Genomic DNA, 20,985 nt, shown 5'->3' with positions numbered 1-20,985 from the left:
CTGGAAGGCCTGTGTGCCAGGCGCAGTTCTCGGCACCGTGACCAAACAGAGGGAGGCCAAGTCCCTGACCTTGTGGTACTGACTCTCTAATGAGCCAACACACCAGAAGCCAGTGGCATCACCAGGAGGGGACAGCAGACAGGATGGGAGGTGGTGTCAAGACCCCGGCTCCCGGCTGGAGCTCAGAGAGAGGCTAGAAACAACACGTGTAGAACCTTGGGAAGCCGAGTGTCCAGACCGTCAATGTGCCAAAGAAGCAGATGGCTGACGGGCTGTGGGACCCCAGCAGTCACACACCTGTACATCTGCTGTGCCCAGTGAAAACTACATCCAAATCCCTGCTCCCATGGAGCAGGCAGAGGGTGGGGGGGGTCGGTGTTGGTGAGCCAGGCAGTCCTCAGTGGTGGGTGTGTGGGGCGAGGCAGCAGGGAACATGGAGTAGAGTGGGGTGCACTGTGACATGGAACCAGCTCTGCTGCCCACTGGATATGGTGGTGTATCATTTCTTAGGGCTTCGACATCCCCATCTATAAAGTGGGAGAAGTAACCACATCCACGGCATAGAGCTGAGAGGATGGGATGGCTAACAACCTCCGCAAGTACAGCCAAGGCCCGGGCAATGTTGTCAAGTCCCATCTGCTGGCTCTGGGCTACTCAGCAACGGCACCTTGCTTCCATTTGAGCATACCCGTCTTCCTGCCTTTGGTCCAGAGTGTTTAGGTGCAGCTACAGAGGTCTAAAGTTAGACCATGAGACCAAGACCTGAGCCAAGCAGTCTTTCAATCCCCATGCATCAGTGACTCACTAATGAGAGCTTACGTAGGTGCACCTGGCCTGACTGGTCAGGAAGAGGAGCCCATTCTACGAAAACAAAGGGTCTTGTCACTATCTTGCCACCTGCAGAGTGGAAAAGGAAGCAAACACTGGAAGAGGCCAGTTCTGGGAAGTGGGTGAGCCAGTGACATTAGGAGCCTTGTTCCAGTTAAGCCTGAAAGAAGAAGGCTGGCTTTTCGGTTCCATTTTTTCAGGCTCAATAGATTCCATCTCCTTCAGCTTTGAGTTGTTCTCTCTCTTTCTCTCTCTCTCTCTCTCTCTCTCTCTCTCTCTCTCTCTCTCTCTCCCCTCTTTCTCCCTCCCCCTTCCTCTCTTTTGTTTTTTCGAGACAGGGTTTCTCTATGTAACAGCCCTGGCTGTCCCAGAACTTCCTCTGTAGACCAGGATGGTCCCAAACTCACAGAGATCTGCTTGCCTCTGCCTCTAGAGGTGTTCATCACTGTTGCCTACCTTGTTCTCTTGCTCTCTCGCTTTATTTATTTCTATGAGTACACTGTAGCTGAACTCAGGACCTCTGGAAAAGCAGTCATTGCTCCACTGAGCCATCTCTCCAGCCCAGCCCAGCCCAGCCCAGCCCACCTCACCCCTTGTTCTCTCTCTCTCTTTTTTTTTTTTTTTTTGGTTTTTCGAGACAGGGTTTCTCTGTATAGCCCTGGCTGTCCTGGAGCTCACTTTGTAGACCAGGCTGGCCTCGAACTCAGAAATCCGCCTGCCTCTGCCTCCCGAGTGCTGGGATTAAAGGCGTGCGCCACCACGCCCGGCTCTTGTTCTCTCTTTTTTAAGGTTAGTTTCTCCACCGAGCCTTCTGGGCCGTGAGTCAAGCTCACTTATTTTCGTCAGACTCAGGAAGAACGGCTGCTCTCTGCTGTTTGTAGCCATGGCTGGCAAGGCTCCAGAGCTGTGACTTGGGTTATCTGCTGACTGCTGAGCAAGCTTGCGTGCGGCCCATTTCTGGTGGACTCGGGGTGCGGCCAAGAGAGGGTTCCAAAGCTGGGTGCCCAGCAACAAGGGAGCTGCCGGTTCCCTTCAATGGCTTTACACTCTTGCCCTTCATTCTCTGGATATGTGTGATGTAGCCGAGCTAGTCTGAGGGCAGAGGACATGAGCCTCACCTCTCCATGGAGAGTCTAGAGGACACAGTATAGATGGACACACCAGGCTCCGTGGCACTTCTCAAACACACACAGTGTGATGGCTCATAGGCCGTCACCTCAGTGTCCCTGCCCTGCTGGGCAGTGAGAGCCACCTGTCTATTGGGATATAAGCTGGCCCCATGCCCATTCCAGAGCTTCCTCAGAGCCCAAGGAAGTCTGGGTAACCTGAAGGTCCCTAACTATCTCTAATTTCTTGTATGACTCAGTAGGGTGAAAGCTGTGATAAACAGGATCCAGAGGGCAAGAAGGAGTTGGGATCAGGTGTGAGTTAAGGGTAAAGTCTCGCATATCCCAGGCTGGCCTTGAACTCACCAAAGGTGACCTTGAACTTCCGACCATCCAGTTCCCACCTCCTGAGCGATAGGATTATAGCCACACACCACCCCCCCACACCACCACACTGTGCTTATGCAGTGCTGGAGATGGACCTCAGGGCTCTGTGCATGCTGGGCAGGGCTCAGCCAATCAGGCTGCACCCCTAGAGCTTGTTTCTGTTTTTTTAGAGGAGGAAGGGTCTCACTGTCTGGTCCTGTCTGGTCTGGAATCTCCTCTGTACACTCAGCGGTGACCTACCTGCCTCTGCCATAGGTATGCTAGGATGCCAGGCTGTCTTGCCAGCCTTTCCCGACAACAAACCTTCCTAGCCAGGTCTGGGAAAGACAGAAATAGCTTTCAGATCTGAAGTTCAAGAAAACATTAATTTCTTTCCATGGTTTTTGTTGCCAGCTCCCCTCCTCGTTTGTAAGAGTCTAGATGCTCAGAAAATCTCACACAGGGTGGGATATAACCTGGGGTGGCGGCCTTAGGAAGACTTGCCATGCAAGAGCTTTCAGGACTGTCTGGTCATTTTTGGAAAAAGATACCTGTTTGCAGTAGCCTTTGTCTGTAGTCCGGGACCTGGATACAGACGAAGGACCTAGGGTAGAGAGATGGCTCAGTGGTTTAGAGCACACACTACTCTCCCAGAAGACTTGAGTTCAGTTCCCAGCAACCTGTATTGGGCAGCTTACGAGGGACCCAATGCCTCTGCAGGCACTGCCTTCACATATACAACCCCCATATCCACACGAGCAATTAAAAATCAAGTGTTAAAAAGGACAAAGAACTAGATCTGGGAGACAGGCCACAGGGAATCCAGTCCATTCTAAGCCCACAGACAGTGAAGCCCCTCTGCAGCTTGGCTGGAGAGCTGTGAGGAAATCTTCCAGGCCACCAGGTCTTTCCTGAGCACCTACTGTGTGTGCGCTAGCCACTGTGTGTGGGTGCTTCAGGGACTATGAGGAAGGGCTGGCTCCAGACACTGGTGCTCTGGCGAGAACAATAGAATGAGCTACTGAAGAGTTTCAGACTCTTCTGAGAGCTCTGAAGGAATCTGTCAGGGGGCAATGCCAGAGTCAATCAGAGGAGGCCTCTGGGAGGAAGTGACATTGAGCTGAGACTCAAAAGGTCAGTGAGAAGCTGGTTAGAACTGAAACGCTGACTGACACCCTCCCTCCCTCCCTCCTTTCCCGTTGCTGGGGACTAACCCTCAGGCCTTGGGTATCCTAGGCAGGCAATGCTCGTGAAATGCCTTCTAAGCAGAGAAAAGGAAAGGCGCATGAAAGGGCCGGCGGGATGTCTCAGTGGCAAAGGCACTCACTACAAAAGGCAGTGAACCTGGACTCTGACACTGGAACACACACGAAGGTAGGAGAACCAACTCCACAAAGTTGTCACCTGACTTCTGCATGCGTGCCGTGGCACCCGTTCCCCCACCCACACCACACGGGAATGCTAATAAACACAAAGGCCCCGTAATCGGAGTAAGCCCAGAGAGCTTGGATGGCGGAAGCACGCGGGAGTCGCTTGGCTGGCACGGCTGCGAGTGGACACAGCTGTACCGTAGCCCATGCCTGTGGGCAGCCACGCCTGCTGCCCTTCCTGGGTGTTTCGGGGAACTAGAATCAGATGCAGACATTCCCACCTCTGTTCTTTGTTCTTTCCTCTCAGCTGAGGACAGAGGCTTCCTTGGCAGGAGTTACAGTTATTTCTGTAAAAGGCCTGGAGCCAAAAGCAATAAAGCCCAACTTGAACAGAGTCGTTATTCACGCCTAATTGCGGGCTGGTGTGCAGTGGGGACTGACCGTCCCAGCCTCTCTCGCCCCATCGCTCAGCCCCACACTTCCCGTGCCCCACGGGTGCCCTACACACAGCGTGGGGGGGGGTTTCTGGCTGTGGATGTTGTTGTTTTTCAGGAAGGCCATCCAGGAACACTAGGGCATTTTGACTACTGGGATTAATAGCCCAGTCATTTCTTCTTCTGCCTGATGACTGGCTGAGCGTGCCATCCCTCCATCCCGAGACAATATTAACAACCCAGTGCTCTGGTCCTTCCAGAGACTGGGACACACAGGTGGGAATGATGTCTGATGTCCCTTTGACCAATTACCCAGCTATATATGGACTGGATAGAGAACATGTGGGCCCCACTTCCTGCCCTGTGTGCCTCATGTGTTAGTAAATATCTGAAGGGAGGCCGTGGACCTTACGAGCCAGGGCAGTGCTACTGCAGAGCACCAGGCATCAGCCTGAGCGTCCTTAAGTAGGCACATCCTGGGGCTGCAAGAAAGGAAACCGAGAAACCCAGGTCCAGGCAAGGCTGGGATGGGGTGTGTCCGGCACCTGGGGTGCCGGGAGGACCGACACAGGTCATCTTCATTTTCCAGACAAGAGCACTGAGGAACAGCTGGATGAGGGAACTTGACTCTGCCCAGTACCTCACTACAGGGTCTGTCGCTGCCGGCCTTTAAAAACTCTATCCTGGCCGGGCGGTGGTGGCGCACGCCTTTAATCCCAGCACTTGGGAGGCAGAGGCAGGCGGATTTCTGAGTTCAAGGACAGCCTGGTCTACAGGACAGCCAGGGCTACACAGAGAAACCTGGTCTTGAAAAACAACAAACAAACAAACAAACCAAACCAAAAAACTCCATCCTTTGAGATGACAGCCGCTCCATCTTGGTAAGGGCCGCACACGCAGATTTCTCATTTCTCCTGCCCGAGAAGTACCCACCTCCCCTTCCTTCTTTGGAAAACAGTAACTCAGTTTACCTCATAGAGGATATTCTCTCCTATCAAGGGTGACCATGTGACCAGAGCTAGCCAATGAGACTCTTCCTGAGCTCAGGCCTCCCAGATAGTGCTCAGAGCAAGGGCCCCAACAGGGGTGAATGGTCTCTCGGTGGCCCTCATTCCACACTCCAAAAGGCCGCTAGCAACTCCTGCTCAAAGACCCCCCAGACTTCCAGACTGTGTCCTGTGCTCTCCCAAGCCCAGCTCTCCTACAGACCCCTGACGAATCCCAGTGCCCCCCCCAGACGAATCCAGTTCCTGGGGCAAGCATTGGGACAGGTGAGTTGTTACTTCCTCAGACTCTGCCGGGCAGCCCCACCCGTGTGCAGCCTCCACCCCAGGAAATGATGCAGTTCTTCAACCTCTCCTGACCTAGAGAAAATGGCCAGTGTGACGCAGGACCAGTGTAAGGCTTAGACTCGGCATTTCTCATTTCTGCCCCTCCTGAAGCTAGACTACTCGGGCTGCCATGTGGCTGCTCAGGCCACACAGAAACATGGGAGTCAGCCCGGCTGAGGAAACAATGCCTGTGACCAGCACTGGGGTCACTCAAAGCAACCCACTGGCAGCCCACGAATTGTCAGAACACAAGAGAGCTGCTGCCACCTCCACCACACACCTCAAAGCCTAGCAATGGACGTGGGAAGATGACGGAGCTGAATGAACAACCCCACTGAAGCTTTCCACATCGTAACTCAGTTTACCCCTTACTAGACAGACACGACCAACTTCCTATTTTTAAAGATTTGGGGGATGACTAAATGCCAAGCAACAAATACAGGGCAGATTTTATTATTATTATTATTATTATTATTATTATTATTATTATTAGTCGTAGTAGTAGTAGTAGCAGCAGCAGCAGCAGCAGCACCAGTATTGAAATAGGGTCTTATGTAGCTCAGGCTAAGTCTCAAGCTTGCTATGTAGCCAAGGATGACCTTGAACCCATGATCCCACTGCCCCCACACCCAGAGTGCTGGGATTACAGGTGTGTGCTACTGACAGGTGTAAGATTTCAGTATCACTACAGGCATGTGTGTAGTGTGTCGTCCCTGAAAGCGTGTCATCGCAGGGTGCTGACATCTGTGTGGGCCTTGTGATTGGAGAAATGGGCCTGATACAAGGCCACTGCTCCCCCTGGACCTGATACAGGGCCACTGCTCCCCCTAGGCCTACTACAAGGCCACTGCTCGCCACCCCCCTCTGGCTTTGTTTTCTGCAGAGGCCGGCTCTACTGTGGGAAAACTAACCAGGCAGGGCAAGAACAGAGGCAGCCGGACTCAGGCGCAGCCCTTGGCTAAGTCAAGAGGCACTCAGGTGGCCTGTCAGGGCACACACACTGTCTCTATCTGAAACTCTAACTTTTGAAATATGCATGTAATTCTAGCACTTGGGAGGCTGACAGAAAGGCAGGAGGATTGAGAGTTCCAGGTCAGCCTGCACTACATAGCAAGACGGGGGTGGGGGGTGGGGGGGGGAGGACGACGACTGTGTGAGGACATCTGAGGCACCATATGACCCACTGCAGTGCTGAGGGGAGGCCCATTTTGATTTTGGGGGACAGAATCTCATGTAGCCCAGACTGGCTTCAAACTCCCTATGTATGATTTCCTGCCTTAGCCTCCGGAGTACTGGGATCACAAGTGTCCAGGAGGCTGGAGTTCCGGCATGATTTCCTAACTTCTGCTGTTCCAGTATGATTTCCTAACTTCTGCTGGACCTTGCTGCAGAGGAGAAAGCTGCTGACAGCTTTAAGAGCCAAGAAAAGGACTGTTACCCATGAAGAAGATCACCGTGGAATGGTTTTACCCTACACCCAGACAACCTAAGGGAAGAAGAGCAAGAGTCACTTCACTTGGGAAATTTGGCCATTTGTTCAGTATTTTATAAAATTGCCATTGTCTTATGGGTACACGGCATATGTGTGCGTGTTTGTGAGCATAGAGACCAGAGGCTGACAGCAGCTGTTGTCTTCGACCTTGGTTTTGTTTTGTTTTGAGCTCAACAATTCACCTAGACTATCTGGCCAGCAAGCTTTAGGGGTCCTCCTGATTCTGCCTCCATTGTGCTGGGATTGTGGGTGCCACAGCCACACTTTGGGTCTTTCTTTACAATAGGTGTTGGGGAATTCCAGTTAAGGTCCTGGTCCTGGCTTCTTGGCATGTGGGCTATCCACCCAGTATAGTCTCCTCAGCTGCTAGAAAATGTTTATGGTCATGTTGGCCAAATATCCACCTGCACTGCCTGCAGAGTTGTGCCCCTTGGCACAATGAGGGCACCTTTGCCAGTCTCTCCCAGGTGCCCCGCCCAGGTGCCCCGCCCAGGTGCTGGGCTGCAGTGTGCTTACTGTGTTTAATTATAAGCCACTCTGCCTTAGTTTTCCCTTTCATTCCTAATCGGGGTATTTCACTGATGACGGTGCAGATAAGTTATCTGTGAGTCCCTTCCAGGTAAACCTCCCCTCAAAGCACTTGCTAAAACCCGAAGGTGTTTGATCTGTTGGTTTGGAAAGCATTGCGCTAAGACTATCGGCAAAACCCGCTTATCCTTCCCTCCTTCCTGGCGTTTGGTTTAGAATCCAGTACAACACCCAGCCAGGGGCCAAGGAGGCACAGAGCAAAGCCTGCGGCAGGGCGCGCTTCAGAAGGATTTTGTTCTTTGGAAAATAAGAGAGAGAAAAAAAGTTCTGACCTATATCCTACTTTGAGGGGGGGGGGGTGGTTGATGACTGCCTCTGTGGCAGCTACAACAACAAAGAGACAACAAGAAGGTCAAAGACACAGTAAGAAGGACAGAGGGACAGTGGATAGCAGACAACTGAAAACATCATTCCAAGATGTTTCCAAAAGATAAGACTTGGGCTCTCTCTCCACTACTTGGAATGTCTTGTTGTGTTGGGAAATAGAAACTTCAATTGCCCAGATCGCTAAGCCAAGAATTCCATTTTACTATAAGTAAAGAAAGCATGGTGATTAGACTCTGAGCTATCGTAACGACCTTGGTCGGCTTCCCTGTTCTCTGAGACATCCAACTTAGCAGCTGGCCTTAGAAGTCTCCAGACAGCATGCCGGGTCTCTAGAGCCCGCAGTTAGGCAGGGCTCACCAAGCACAGATTCCCTCCCTGGGCTATTTGCACAGATCCCCACCTCTCTGGCTACCAAGGTGGGTCAGACTCCTGCTAGGGTTCCAGCCATGGGCCCACAAGAAGAGCTGTCAGCAACGTACTTCCCAGACACATCTGGCGCCCACCTGGCCAAACACATCTTATGTCCCTGCTTGAGGTCCCCCAGCTTATGGCCTCAGCTTCCCCTACCCCGAGGCCCCACAGGCGTGCTTAGCTTAAGGATTCGAGTCTGGGCTGGAATGGAGGGCTGTCTCCAGTGGGGCCCAGTGGGTAAAGCAGGGGGCCATGTCTTTCACAACAGACAGCTAGCTATGAGTCTGGTGCCCCTGCCACGGGGTCTATGTGTGTTTTGCAATCCTATTGAGACTAGAGATGTAAAACACTGGTCTGTGAGAATCTAGCAAAGTGCTAGACTCGGCTGCAGAGGAGGCTTAGAAGGCTGCTCTACTCAGGAGGCATTGTACTACCTGTCAGGGTGGAGATGCCCCCTCCCCACCCCCTGCAACCCCCACCCTGTTTCCTCTACCACAGTGGGGATTTCTGTCTGCCAGTCACCCAGGAGTTGAGGAGTCAGTCATGGAAAGCTCAGCCAGCATGTTCTAGTGCTCCCAGGAACAGAGAGGAGAGTGAGTAGGGTGTCTAAAAATATTCACCGAATAGGTATGTGACAGGCCCTGGGGACAGGGGACCACACCAGGACATTGTACTACCTGTCAGGGTGGAGATGCCCCCTCCCCACCCCCTGCAACCCCCACCCTGTTTCCTCTACCACAGTGGGGATTTCTATCTGCCAATCACCCAGGAGTTGAGGAGTCAATTGAGTCAGCTCAATACAATATGAGCTCTCTCTTGTAAGCATGTCCAGCCACATGGCTTAAAATAACTGGGAAGCACAACAGCTCCCAAGTTCAGGCCTTCAGCCTCAGCAGGCTACAGACTCGCACATCCAGGACACACGAGGCATCGGGGGCCTCGAGAACCACCAGGCTCAGTCCTCCCTTAGCCTTTCCTCCTGCTCCCTCCTCACAGTGCTTAGGAACCACCCTGTCCCAGGCCACCAGCCATTGCATTCAGCACTCTGGTCACTCTTTGGGTGTGGCCCTCCCTCGCAGGGGAAGATGGTGAGAGGCACGGATGGTCTCCACCCATCGGTGCCATGTTTGTGACACTCAAAATTGTCTCCACCAACACTGCATGTCCCCTTGCCAGCAAGAGCACCCTTGTTTGAGAATCAATGGCTTTTTCCTATTCTGAACCCTGGACCCGCTCAAGTCCTGTTGGCTCCACACCCCAAATTTCTCTCCAACCCAAACCATCATTATGATTTTGTCCCCTGACTGTTCTGAGACCCCCACGGTCCTGATGGCTCTGGGCATTGTCTCCCCACTTAGCATCAAACCTATTGATCGTGTGAGCCGAGGTTTTCTGAAACACAGATGGGCTCGCTCCTTCCTGTCTGACAGCCTCCTTTGATTGTCCATGTCATTTAAAATCTAAAGTCTGAATGTCACACTTCTGTCTTTGTCTCCACCACTCACTCATGGTTCCCTACTCCCACTGGGCTTCTGGTTCCTGAACAACCTGTGTTCTCTACCCCAGGGCCTTTGCATAGGCTGCTTTCTCACCACCTCAAGTGTTCTTTCCTCATCTTTTCCCCAAGACCAGCCTCTTTCTTACACTTCAGATCATGGCTCAGAGATCTCTTCTTCAGGGAGGCCTCTCTGGACCACCTCCCTGAAGATACCTCACCGTGCTTTGCACTGGTGAAGGTGTCTTGCATTTTATTACTGTTTTTTTTTTTTTTTGAAGCCTGTTATGAACTGCCTTGACTATGGCCCCATTCATTGCTTGCTCTTGGGGGCCTTGTGTCTCTGGTGGCCCAGGCTCTTGTGTCTCTTGTGTCTCTGGTGGGCTAGGCAGCACCTGGCTCTTGTCAGGTATTTACTAGTAACAAGAGGTAATCTGATCTGTGCTGTACTGGGACCCATGGAGTACTGGGATCCTTGTGGTACTGGGACCCATGAGATACTAGGGCCCATGGGGAACTTGACCCCTTGTGGTATTGGCCCTATGTGGGATCGAGTAATAATAGGACCTTCACAATACCAAGAAGGTTGTCATGCTCAAGGCGAGGGTGCATTTTGGTACCTCTCTATCCCTGTTCTCATCTAGGGTACCATTCCCTACTGCCATTGCCAGTAGTAGACAAGGCCCTCTTTCCAAGCCTTTTGCTGATGTGAACATATATATGCAGGGTGCCTGCTCTCTCTGTAGGACTTTACATTTTTTAAACAAACACTTCACGATGATTTTCATGGTAGAGGGCCAGGTTAAACTCAGCCCCCAGAAAGGCCTGGATCAAAGCCAGGCTGCAGCTTTATCCACTGAAGCAGCTAAGATAGGCTCTGGTTCCCAAAGACCCCATGGGAAGGGGAAGGCGGTAATGTCCCTGGAGTTCTCACCTCAGCCAGGGTGCTGACAGGCCCTTCTGACCATTGGCTGCCCATACAGGTGGCTCCTTGCTCCCCAAATGGCCATGCTTATTTGTCACACTTGTGGGACCAAGGGGTCCTCTCTTCTCATTCAGACCATAGTCAGAGGGCGTGTGTAACTTACTACCTCAGCCAGTGCACTGGTCAGTGGTCTCATGGGAGGGCATCTGGGGGCTTAGGGACTGTCACTGCAAAGAGGCTTGCTTCTGCTCTTGGGCTGTGACCACAGGGGTGAGAGAGCAGCGGCCCTGTGGTCCAGGTTTACCTGGGGCAGATGCTAAGCACTTGTGCTGATGATCTCACTCTGGCCCCCAGACTCGGGGAAGGAGTGGGGACTTATCCCCAGCACTTGTTGGATGAGAACACAGAGGCACAAAACGGTTGAGTCACACGCCCCCATGTCATTACTGGGCAGGTGGCCAGACAGACCGGCTGTCTTAAACACCCAGCCTGGGGCTGCCAGAGACTGCAGCTTTAGTTCTGAGGAAGGCACAGAGTGAGGCAGAGGGCAGAGCGGAGATGGAAGAATGGCGTCTGTGACAAATGCTGAGTCCCTGAGCCAGTGGTGCACGATGCCAGGGCTGTCTTAGGATTTGGGGCCCTGTGCGAGGCGTCGGGCATTTTTCCTTTGCCTCTCTGTGATTTCAGAGCGTCTCTTTCAATGGCTTGCAAGAAAGGGTCCTGATTGCAGCCCTTCTAAGAAAACACCCCTAGCCCACATTCCATCTACAACTACACTCAGCAGCTGCCAGCAGATGTGGGTGATACAGTCCTGGCTTCCCGCCCATGAGCTGCAGGGTCTGTAACCCCAGCGCCCAACTGCAGCCAGCCACTGCCTCTTCCCCTCTAGGCTCCAAGTGAGGTCTAGTTCCCTAGCAACCACCCCAATTAGGCAATCACGCCATTTATCAGGATGCCAATTAATTATAATGATCTTAATGATCTCCCAATTAGATAGCGCCTTGAAGCCGGCTGGAGCATGGGCATCTGCCGGGGTCCCCACCAGGCCAGCCCCTGGGGCTGGCCATAGCCAGATTGTCCTGGCCTGCTATGGTCATTATGGAGAGGCTCACTTTCCTGTCCACTGACACACAGAGCCCAGTCTGAAACTAAGTCCCTGGTACATGCTCTGAGGCCAGTCCACCAGCAGCCACAAGAGGGTCTCACTCCTACAATGTCCTATGTCATTCCCTGTGCTTTTTAAGAGCTAAAAATCATTTTTTTTTTTGCATGGTTTTCATTGGCCACATTTGAAAGAACCTTCACATATACACCAGGAGAGGAGATGAAACCCTGGGAAAGTAGAAGGGGGAAAAAGAGCCAAAACCAAAACCAAAACCAACCAACCAACCAACCAACCAAACAGACAAAAAACCCCAAACCAAAAACAAACAAACAAACAAAAACCCAAAAAGCCAGAGAAAACAGCAATAACAACAACACACAATACAAACCAGGGCACCGCCCCACTGCTACCCATTCTTGGGGAAGGGAAAGGATTCAGACAGGCTACTAACGTAAATAGTTTTACTATCTCACTTGTCAGGCTTCTAGTCCCCTGCATTTAAAAAACAAGCACCTGGCGAAAGGGCAACCCCGTGGTTCAGAGTGGACCTGGAGCGTGAGGAATGTACCACAGATTTTGTGTGGACACGTGACTATTATGTCTAAGGGCCGGGCTCAAACACTTCCTGCCTCTTATCTTTGAGGTGAAGGGGAACCTTCTTTGAACTGGTCAGAAAGGCAGGAAGGGCCTCAGGTCTTCAGAGAGGGCATAGTCTAAGAAAAGATAATGGCTGCGTGACAATCCCCCACATACCCAGGGGCCAAAAGCCATCAAACCCAGCACCAAACCCAGACTACAGAGAGGTGATTCCCAAGTGAAAGGGCATTTGGAACATCAAGTGTGAAACTGTCTGTGGGATGGGGTCCTTGAATGAAGCCCATGTGGGACAGGAGGTCACACGCAGGCATTCTGTACAAGGGTGCCTGGAGTTACTCCCTCGGGGCCAGTCTTGAGTTAGCAAACCTTAAGTCTGAAAACCTAACATGCTATTAAGGTTTCAGAAAGTGTTGTAAATTCAAATAAAAAACCCTCAAGAGGGTTACACAAAGTCCAAAGCCACGCTACCCTCAGCCAGGGCAGGGACAGCGGGTTCAACATGCCATTGGCCAAACTAACACCATCCTCAATAAACTGCTGATTTCAACACTAAACCACATAGAAACAGGTTGTTTTGATTTCCCTGGGGACCAGCCAGGCTGGGTGGAGAATCTTGGGGGGAGGGGTCTTTAGGGAACTCCCACCCCTTTTAATCAATGGTTGTATCTCAGTTGATCCCCTTTGGGCAAGGAGCTGGACCCGGTCACACGAACTGCAAGGTGAACAAAATCCAGGGTGTCCCCAGGGAAAGCCAACATCACCTGCTCTCTGTCACCTCCAGAGTAGCCTGGGGGTGTACCGTGGGAAAGAGGCAAGGACAGATGGAAAGGGGGAGAGGGCGGGCGTCCCCACAGACAGAGCAAATACCCAGATTCAAACGTAAGCTGAATGTAATTACTTGGTTAATTAAATATTGACTTTTAACTCAAAAAGTGATTAAAACAAGCTGCAGGAGAGCCAGTCCTGGAGGGGTGGGGCCAATCAGAACTTTCAGGAAGTGGGGAGGGGGAGGGGGAAGGCGGGGGTCACCACAGCCACGCTCTGTGCAGAGCGTCCTTCTGTGTAGGGAGACAAGGCTCTCAGGGTCCCCTCCAGGCAGAGGCCACTAAGCAGACCCATGGCCCCGCGGGTGGCTCCTTCCATCTGCCCACTTAGAGCCTCCTCTCGCCACCAGCCGCCCTCGCAGGGACTAACACTGCCATCCGCGCTTCCCTGGGTGACACTCCGTGCCTGGTACACTCAGAGCGCCACAAATGCTTGTCGAATGAATGAATGAACTACTACTCTCTAAACGAAGTCGCAGTCCCCGCTGCAGCGTCCCCTCCGGGCTTCCGGAGCCCGCGGCGGACGCAGGTCTGCAGGGCGATGGGTTCTGACCTGGCGCGGGAGAAGTTTTATGGTTTCATTTGTCCTCCGTTCGGCGAGTTCCTAGTCCCTGCTTGCTCGGGTCCTGCCCGGACAAGCCACACGTGGTCTGGCTTTTAGCTGGCCCTCTGGATCTAAACCTCAAGGGGTCAACCGGGCCATGCTACTGCAGCCCGCGGGTCCACGCGCCCTTCCCCGGGAATCACCGGGGCGCGGGAAGTCCTCCCCTAGCCGCCCAGCCTTACAGATGGGGTCAAATCGGTCAGCCCCACTGAGGCCGGCCGGTGCCTAAACCTCCGGGTGCCACCCTCCCGGAGCCGGGCAGCGGGGACCGGCTGGGCTCACCTGAACCGTGCTCGCCCTGGAATCTGTGATCCGGGCCCGGCCCCGCGCCCCACTCACCGCTCGGCCCCCGCGGCCTCACCGCTTCTCTGCCGCAGCCGGGCCGGGCCGCGGGGCGTAGGGGACTCTGCCTTGCCGCTGCTCCAGCCGCCGCCGCGGCATCCCGGCTTCTGCTCCGCCCCGCCCGCCCCGGCCTCTGCGCGCGCCAGGACCCAGGACCAAGGACCCGGCCGCCTCCCGCCCCGCCGGGGACCGGGCGATTCAGCCATCGCTCCTCACCTCCACTGCCGCGGCCGCCCCGCGCCCCGGCCCGAAGTCCGGGCGGCTCCCGGCCTGCTGCCTGCCGAGCCGGTGGCCGGCCGCGCTCCCGCCGCCGAGCGCGCACCCTCGCGGGCCCGGGGCGCACTCACCGGCACCCGCTCCCGCTCGCCCTGGGCGCGGAGTTGAGGCTGATGTGCGCTGAGCAGGGAGCTGCTGGCGAGCCGGGACCGCGCGTGCGTGTGTGCGCGCGTGTGTGCCACTCGGACCGGGGGCGCATCTCTTAGTCCACCAGACACCGGCGCGAAGTCGCGAGGGCCATGGATCAGGCCCCCCGGCTGGCGCGCAGAGAATCCAGCCTCTTTCCGCTTTTTCGTCCTCCTCCCTCCCAGCAGCGAGGAGCCAAGTGTTCCCTGAGGCGTGCGACAGCCCCGGCCCGGCGCTGCCCCTCGTAATGACACGTTAATAAATGTTTTCTTTTATCCGCTTTCACAGGGGCTCGCCCTGGTTTGCAAACACCCGGCAGCCTTTGCTGAAAGCCCCGCGCTCGCCTCTAAACACACACGCACACACTTGCCATTGGAGACGCCGGCTCGGGCCGATCCCCAAGCTAGATCGCGGGAGGAACTGCCCACGCGCCTGGGACCTTCCCACGCGTCTCCGAAGCTCTCTGAGAAATTAAGTTGAGCTCAAGCGAAAGCAGAAGCGTTGCCCAGACATGGGCCGGGAATGGGAAAGAAAGGGGAGGCCGGTTCCCTTGGTAAAGGGAGAACTCTGACTCCAGGTGGTGCTGTCTGCGCGGTTTCTGCCGTCCCCGAAGCCACCAGAGGCTTGAGGGAGCCCTGGCTGCCAAGGGTGGATGAAGAGCCTCACAGAGCCCACCAGTAGCTTCAGAAAGTACAGCTGATGTGCTAGGGCGCTATCGACCCTGCGGTAGCACGGGGCGGCCTCAGATGGAAACTTAACCCTTGAAAGTCTTCCACGATGTTCATCCATTTATAGATACTTAAATCAAGACAGAGCCGTTAAGTTATTGGCCCAAGGTCAGATAGTTGGATCAGGATCAGAACCCAAGAAGCTGAGCTCCGGAGTTATATCTGAACCCCCAGGCTGCGCTTATTTTCAAGATCCTCCTTCCCCTGGTGGGGTTTTTCTAGTTTCCTGATGGATAGCGTTTGTCAAATTCATGTAGTAAAAATAACAGGGCACCCATGGAGATGCACTAAAATCACGTCCTCGCAGTTTATCTAAAATTCAAGCGGATTGTCTTGACTGCGTGGGGGGTTCTCGACTCCGCCCATACAGTCGTTGTACTAACCCTGAACTTGCTTTCCTAAGCCAGGGGCAAGCCCCACCTTTGGCCAGAGTAGAGTCCCGGTTGGATACAGGATGTTAGGCTTGGTTATTCGCTTTCATGATCCCCACCCACCACCCCCCAGGCATTCCAGTCTCAGTGCTGCATGAGAAGGGGCTGGGCCCCTGCAGCACTGTTCATTGGATGCATGGGGCTGAGGGCTCCCATCATTGAGATTCTGAGAACTTCATTAGAAAGCACAAACACACAAACAAACATCAAATGTACAGTGGTGGTGCGCACCTGCAATCCCAGCTCTTGGGAGGTAAAGGCAGGAAAATAAATAATTCAAGGTCACCCTTATCTACACAGGGTGATTAAGACCATTTGGAGCTCCTGGAGACCCTATTAAAACAAAACAAAACAAAGCAAAACAAAACAAAATGAAAGGGAAAATCTCAGAAAATAAACCAATAAAACAGGTAGAAAAGCAGGTGTAATCAGTTTCAACATCCCAGACATTTAATTGACTAGTTAAATTGATTAATTTATATATCCTTATAGGGTCAACTCAGACAGTATTCTTGTGGCCCACATCTGTGATGCCAGCACTGGGAAGGCTGAGGCAGGAGGATCACCCAAAGTCAAACTTGCTATATAGTGATACTGTCTCAGAGGCACACAAAGCAACAACAGTGTATACACTTGATCTTTTTGTATCCTCTTTTTCTGCAACAGGTAGCTTTACATGCTATACCCATCCTGCCTTGGGGTTCTCCTCCCAGGAAGCACTGATCCAGCAGGTTCTGTGGCCAAAACGGAGAGCTTGGCACCTGGTTATCACATGAAGTGTACATTCGTAGTCTTTGGAGAACATGTATGCTCAGAGATGTCAGAGAGGCTTGTACACAGCCCACAGGCGTGAGGCTACACCTGGCTTTGAACCAGGTGCCTTATTTCAGCAGTCACTTTCTAGCAGGTCTGCAGTGTCCTATGGTGGTCTGGGCAGGAGGGAGGCAGAATGGAATCTGTGCCCTGTTTGCTCGGAGGTTCTAGAGAATGCTCTAGAAGTTGGGGATTTACATCAGAAAACAGTATGAGCCGGGCGTGGTGGCGCACGCCTTTAATCCCAGCACTCGGGAGGCAGAGGCAGGCGGATTTCTGAGTTCGAGGCCAGCCTGGTCTACAAAGTGAGTTCCAGGACAGCCCGGGCTATACAGAGAAACCCTGTCTCGAAAAACCAAAAAAAAAAACAAAAAAAAAAAAAACAAAAAAAGAAAACAGTATGACCACACCCTTGCACTTCAGACGCGGCTCTCTGCAGATGGGCGTGCCCACCAGAAATTCCGGGAAAGAGGGCAGTTCTCAGTCTTCCAGTTGGGACTGAGCGCTGGAGGAGGGTGGTATCATGTGATTTCTCTTATGTTTCTTTGTTGCAATGGAAATGGAAAGTGGTGGCAATGCCAGCACCTGACCCCTTCTCTTCTTTACAGAGGAAGGGACAGAGCTTAGGGACATGTGTGTGTGTGTATGTACATGGGTGTGTGATTCAGGGAATCATTCATCAGTTAAGACAATTGCTTCCCCCTAACTCCTAGTGCACACCTAACCCTGCTGGTCTGGGCCTCAGCCTGTTGCCTGGGCTCCTTCCAGGAAGATGACAATGGCTGGCCCCACTCAAGAACTTCTGTGTCGATCTAAAGATGTAAGGGACTTCAGGGTCAGACTCCCCCAGCCTGGGGAGTCACTGTCTCTTCCACAGTTCAACTCTGGCCTGGGTGGGCTACACAGGGTCCCCAGGACCTGAGTCTCCAGCTCCTGCCTTCTAGGCACGTGGTCCAGGCCAGCCTTTCTTCTATGACTCCTGTGCCCCTGATTAATATCCGTCTCTGCAAATAGCCGAGCTGGGTATACAACCATGGAGCCATCTGAACTCCAGACTCTCAAGCTAACCGCCCCCCCCCCATTGTTGGTTTAACCTCGAGAACCTTTGTCCTGACACCCCCATGCCTTGCTTTTCCTCTGTGGCAGTGCCTTGGTGGCTCACTACGTAGGACATCGTGGGTGCTACTTACCCTATGAGGTCCTTTGTATTGTTATGTCCTTGGCTCTCTGGCAATGGCGGGAACTCCTGTGGCTCTTTCTGCATCCTGGCCCACAGGTTGAAATGAGTCAGACGGTCTCAGCTTTTTTGGCTGCATCTGGGCGAAGTCGATGGTATTTTATGAGGGTTATAAAAGACAACCTTTTAACATGTCTCAAACAAATTGGCGTGTAAGGAAGAAACACTAACCGTAGGGACCCGGCTGCAGGTTGGGGGCTCTGGCTGAGGCCCCGCGTTCTGGGAGCACAGGTGGCTTTAATAAGGCATGCATGCTTGGCTGTGACTTGCTTCTCCAGGGTGGAGCTCCAACTTCCTGGCTCCTGAGTGGAGATAGGCTTTTAAAATACCAATAAGGTGTAATAATGTCCTCTGTATCAGAGGCATTGATGAAGAGGAGGAAGATGAGGAAATGAGAGAATCGCATCTTGAGGGGATATATATATATATATATATATATATATATATATTTATATTAGAGATTTGGTTTTTTTTTTTCAACTTGAAAAAAAAAACAAATTCCAGTTCTTGCACAACAATATGAATTTGTGGTTAATTCTGCTGAAGTCTCGCAGTTAGAACCCAAGCTGTCTTGTCAGGAGAAATACCCTGGTATTAGCAAGAAGCTGTTTATATATCTTCAGATATTGTGATAATGAGAGCGACTCCATAGGCCTCCATTAAAACAGAGCACTACTTGTATTTCATGTGGCCTCTCTGGGCCAGCACACGGTCACAGACAGGCTTTACTTCAGCAAAACGCGGCTATCTTTGCATCACCACGGCTGTTTCCCCCCTTTAATTACATGTAATTGTGTAGTCTAATTTATTCTAACGCCTGACGCCTAAAAGTGCACATTTAGGAATCAAGGTCTAGTTTGAGAGGGAGGAGAATTATAAACCACTGTAATTGCCACGGGCGATCTCAAAGAGTGATAGTGTTTACTGTGAACTCTTACCAGGGAAAGAGTGGGAGAGACTCCAGTTAAGACACTCTTCAAAGACCACGAGGTCCTGGTGACAATCGGACTTGTTGTCTGATGCTAGACCATTGGTCTCTCTTGGAGAAATGGATCAGAAAGTTTACGTGAATCTGTATCAGTTGTGTGGCCCAGGTTTGTGTGGGTACATGGACATGTGAGGACAGATGGAGTTGACAATGAAAATAGGCACGAGGCCCTGGGCAGAGAGAGCAGAGGTCTCTCTCTGGACAAGGTAGAACAAAAGGACTCTTCTTTTCAAGTTGGATTGTTTTTGTTTGTTGGTTTTTTTGTTTTGTTTTGTTTTGGTTTGTTTTTAAATTATCGGCACATATTTCTGTGTGTCTGTGTATGGGTATGTGAACATGCATGCAACATCTTCAGTAGCCAAAAGAGGGCATCAGAGCCTCCTGAACGTGGCACCAGGTCTCCTGGGGCTAGAGTTATACGCAGTTATAAGCAACCTGCCATGGGTGCTAGGAACCCAACTTTGGTCCTCTGCAAAGCAGTGTGTGCTCTTAACCTCTGAGCCATCATCTTTCCAGCCCTGGGATCTTTGTTTTCTTGAGGGGAAAAGTACAATCCATTTGTTCGTAAGTGCAATTCGATCTAGGGCTTTCACTGGGACAGTATATCTAGTTTTATGGTTGGATTCTAGAGAAATCACTTCTGAGCTTTGATTATCGTTCATAGCTTGTGATTATGATGGTGGGCCGTGGCTCCGATGGCGGGCCGTGGCTCCATGCTGCTCTAGGGTTGAGAGAGTCTAGCAACCCGCGCTCAGCTCAGCCCAGCCACTGACTGGCAGGTGGTTCCTTTGCCGATTCTGCCACCCCCACCCACTCAGTTTTCCCATTTAAGAATGAAGATGGGCTGGGCAGTGGTGGCGCACGCCTGTAATCCCAGCACCTGGGAGGCAGAGGCAGGCGGATTTCTGAGTTCAAGGCCAGCCTGGTCTACAGAGTGAGTTCCAGGACAGCCAGGACTGCACAGAGAAACCCTGTCTCAAAAAAACAAAAAAACAAAAAACAACACAACAAAAAAGAATGAAGATGGGTTAGAGAGGTAGCTTGGTTGGGAGAGTGCTGCCCTTGCAAGCAGGAGGACCTGAGTTCAACCCCTAGGGTTTATGTAAAAAGCCAGGGATGGCTGCATACCTGTAACTCCAGGGCTGGGGGGAGGTAGTGATCAAGAGGGACACCTGACATTACTCTCTTACCTCTGTCTTCTCTAGTAAATGGCCACTTTATTTTTTGAGACAGCATCTCTCACTGAACCCAGTACTCACTGGTTTTGCAAGATTGGCCTGAGATCTGAACTCAGGCACACACAGGCCTTGTGACACGTACTTTACCAACTGACCTGATTTCCCAAGATTCTCTTTGGGAGGATACAATGACGTGAACACATAGCGACACTGGAAGGACCACACAGTGGACGCAGCTGACCCCTTCCCTGGCGCCACAGATGATTAGGTTTATCACGTGGGCTTGTACGTGTTGCTGGGTCTCTTGGCAGGAGGCTGTAAACATGGTGCCACCCTCATCCCTCAGGACTGGAGTGGGCACCCCTGAGGGGCACACTGCTTTCCCAGAAGACCTTCCCGTCATTGTGGCATCTAAGAAAATCAACAGTGACTCTGTAATCGCTCCCAGCTTGCTTCCATTAACAGAGCCGCAGAAGTAGGGTTCTCTCTCTCTCTCTCTCTCTCTCCCTCCTTCCCTCCTTCCCTCCCTCCCCCCTCTCTGGCTTTCTTTCTCAAGCTCCTTTCTTGTTGTTCAGGGCCTTCGCACTTGTTCTGAAGCCTCTCTAGAAGTTCCAATCTCTGTCATCCCAGGAATCAGTTCAGATGTCACCTTCCCAAGTCTCCTCCCTGTATGTTTTATCAATAGACACTTCCTGGCCATAGTATGCCAACATCTGACACCCCCCGCCCCTCGTTGGTCTAGAACTCTCTACATAGACCAGGCTGGCCTTGAACTCACAGAAATCCACCAGCCTCTGCTTCATGAATGCTAGGAGTAATGGCTCATGCCAACACACCTGGCTAAGATTCCGTTTTTATTCATGGCCAGGGGCTGTGCTCCCCATCCCATGCGCCAGTGCTCCCCATCCCATGCACCAGTGCTCCCCGTTCTATGTGCCATCTGACACCAGCTGTCGAAGGCAGAGGCTGTGTCCATTGCCATGACAGTTTAGTGTCCAGAACGTCATCTACCACACACCAATCCGTACATACTTGGCAAATGAATGAATACCCTGTCTCCTGT

At 52.4% G+C, this 20,985-nt stretch overlaps 1 protein-coding gene across 6 annotated transcripts in view; it reads right to left on the bottom strand.

Moving 5' to 3' along the window:
* The window catches only part of Sulf2 (sulfatase 2), an 81,301-nt gene extending 66,236 nt beyond the window's left edge, over nt 1-15,065 (bottom strand). The window contains exon 1 of one of the 6 annotated variants that reach the window (XM_021157065.3): nt 14,918-15,065. The gene's annotated coding sequence lies outside the window, so the exon portion shown is untranslated. Of the gene's footprint in view, nt 1-13,752; nt 13,969-14,085; nt 14,250-14,361; nt 14,787-14,917 lie in introns of those variants that run through there. The other 5 variants (XM_085832257.1, XM_021157066.3, XM_021157068.3 and 2 more) reach the window with 5 other exon arrangements.
* Between the last annotated feature and the right edge of the window lie 5,920 nt (nt 15,066-20,985).

Source organism: Mus caroli, unplaced genomic scaffold (assembly GCF_978045245.1).
Source record: "Mus caroli unplaced genomic scaffold, Mus_caroli_1 scaffold_2, whole genome shotgun sequence".
In the NCBI taxonomy this organism is placed as follows: Eukaryota; Metazoa; Chordata; class Mammalia; order Rodentia; family Muridae; genus Mus; species Mus caroli.
The sequence above is the reverse complement of the archived record's forward strand: the minus strand, read 5'-3'. Positions and strand labels throughout refer to the sequence as shown.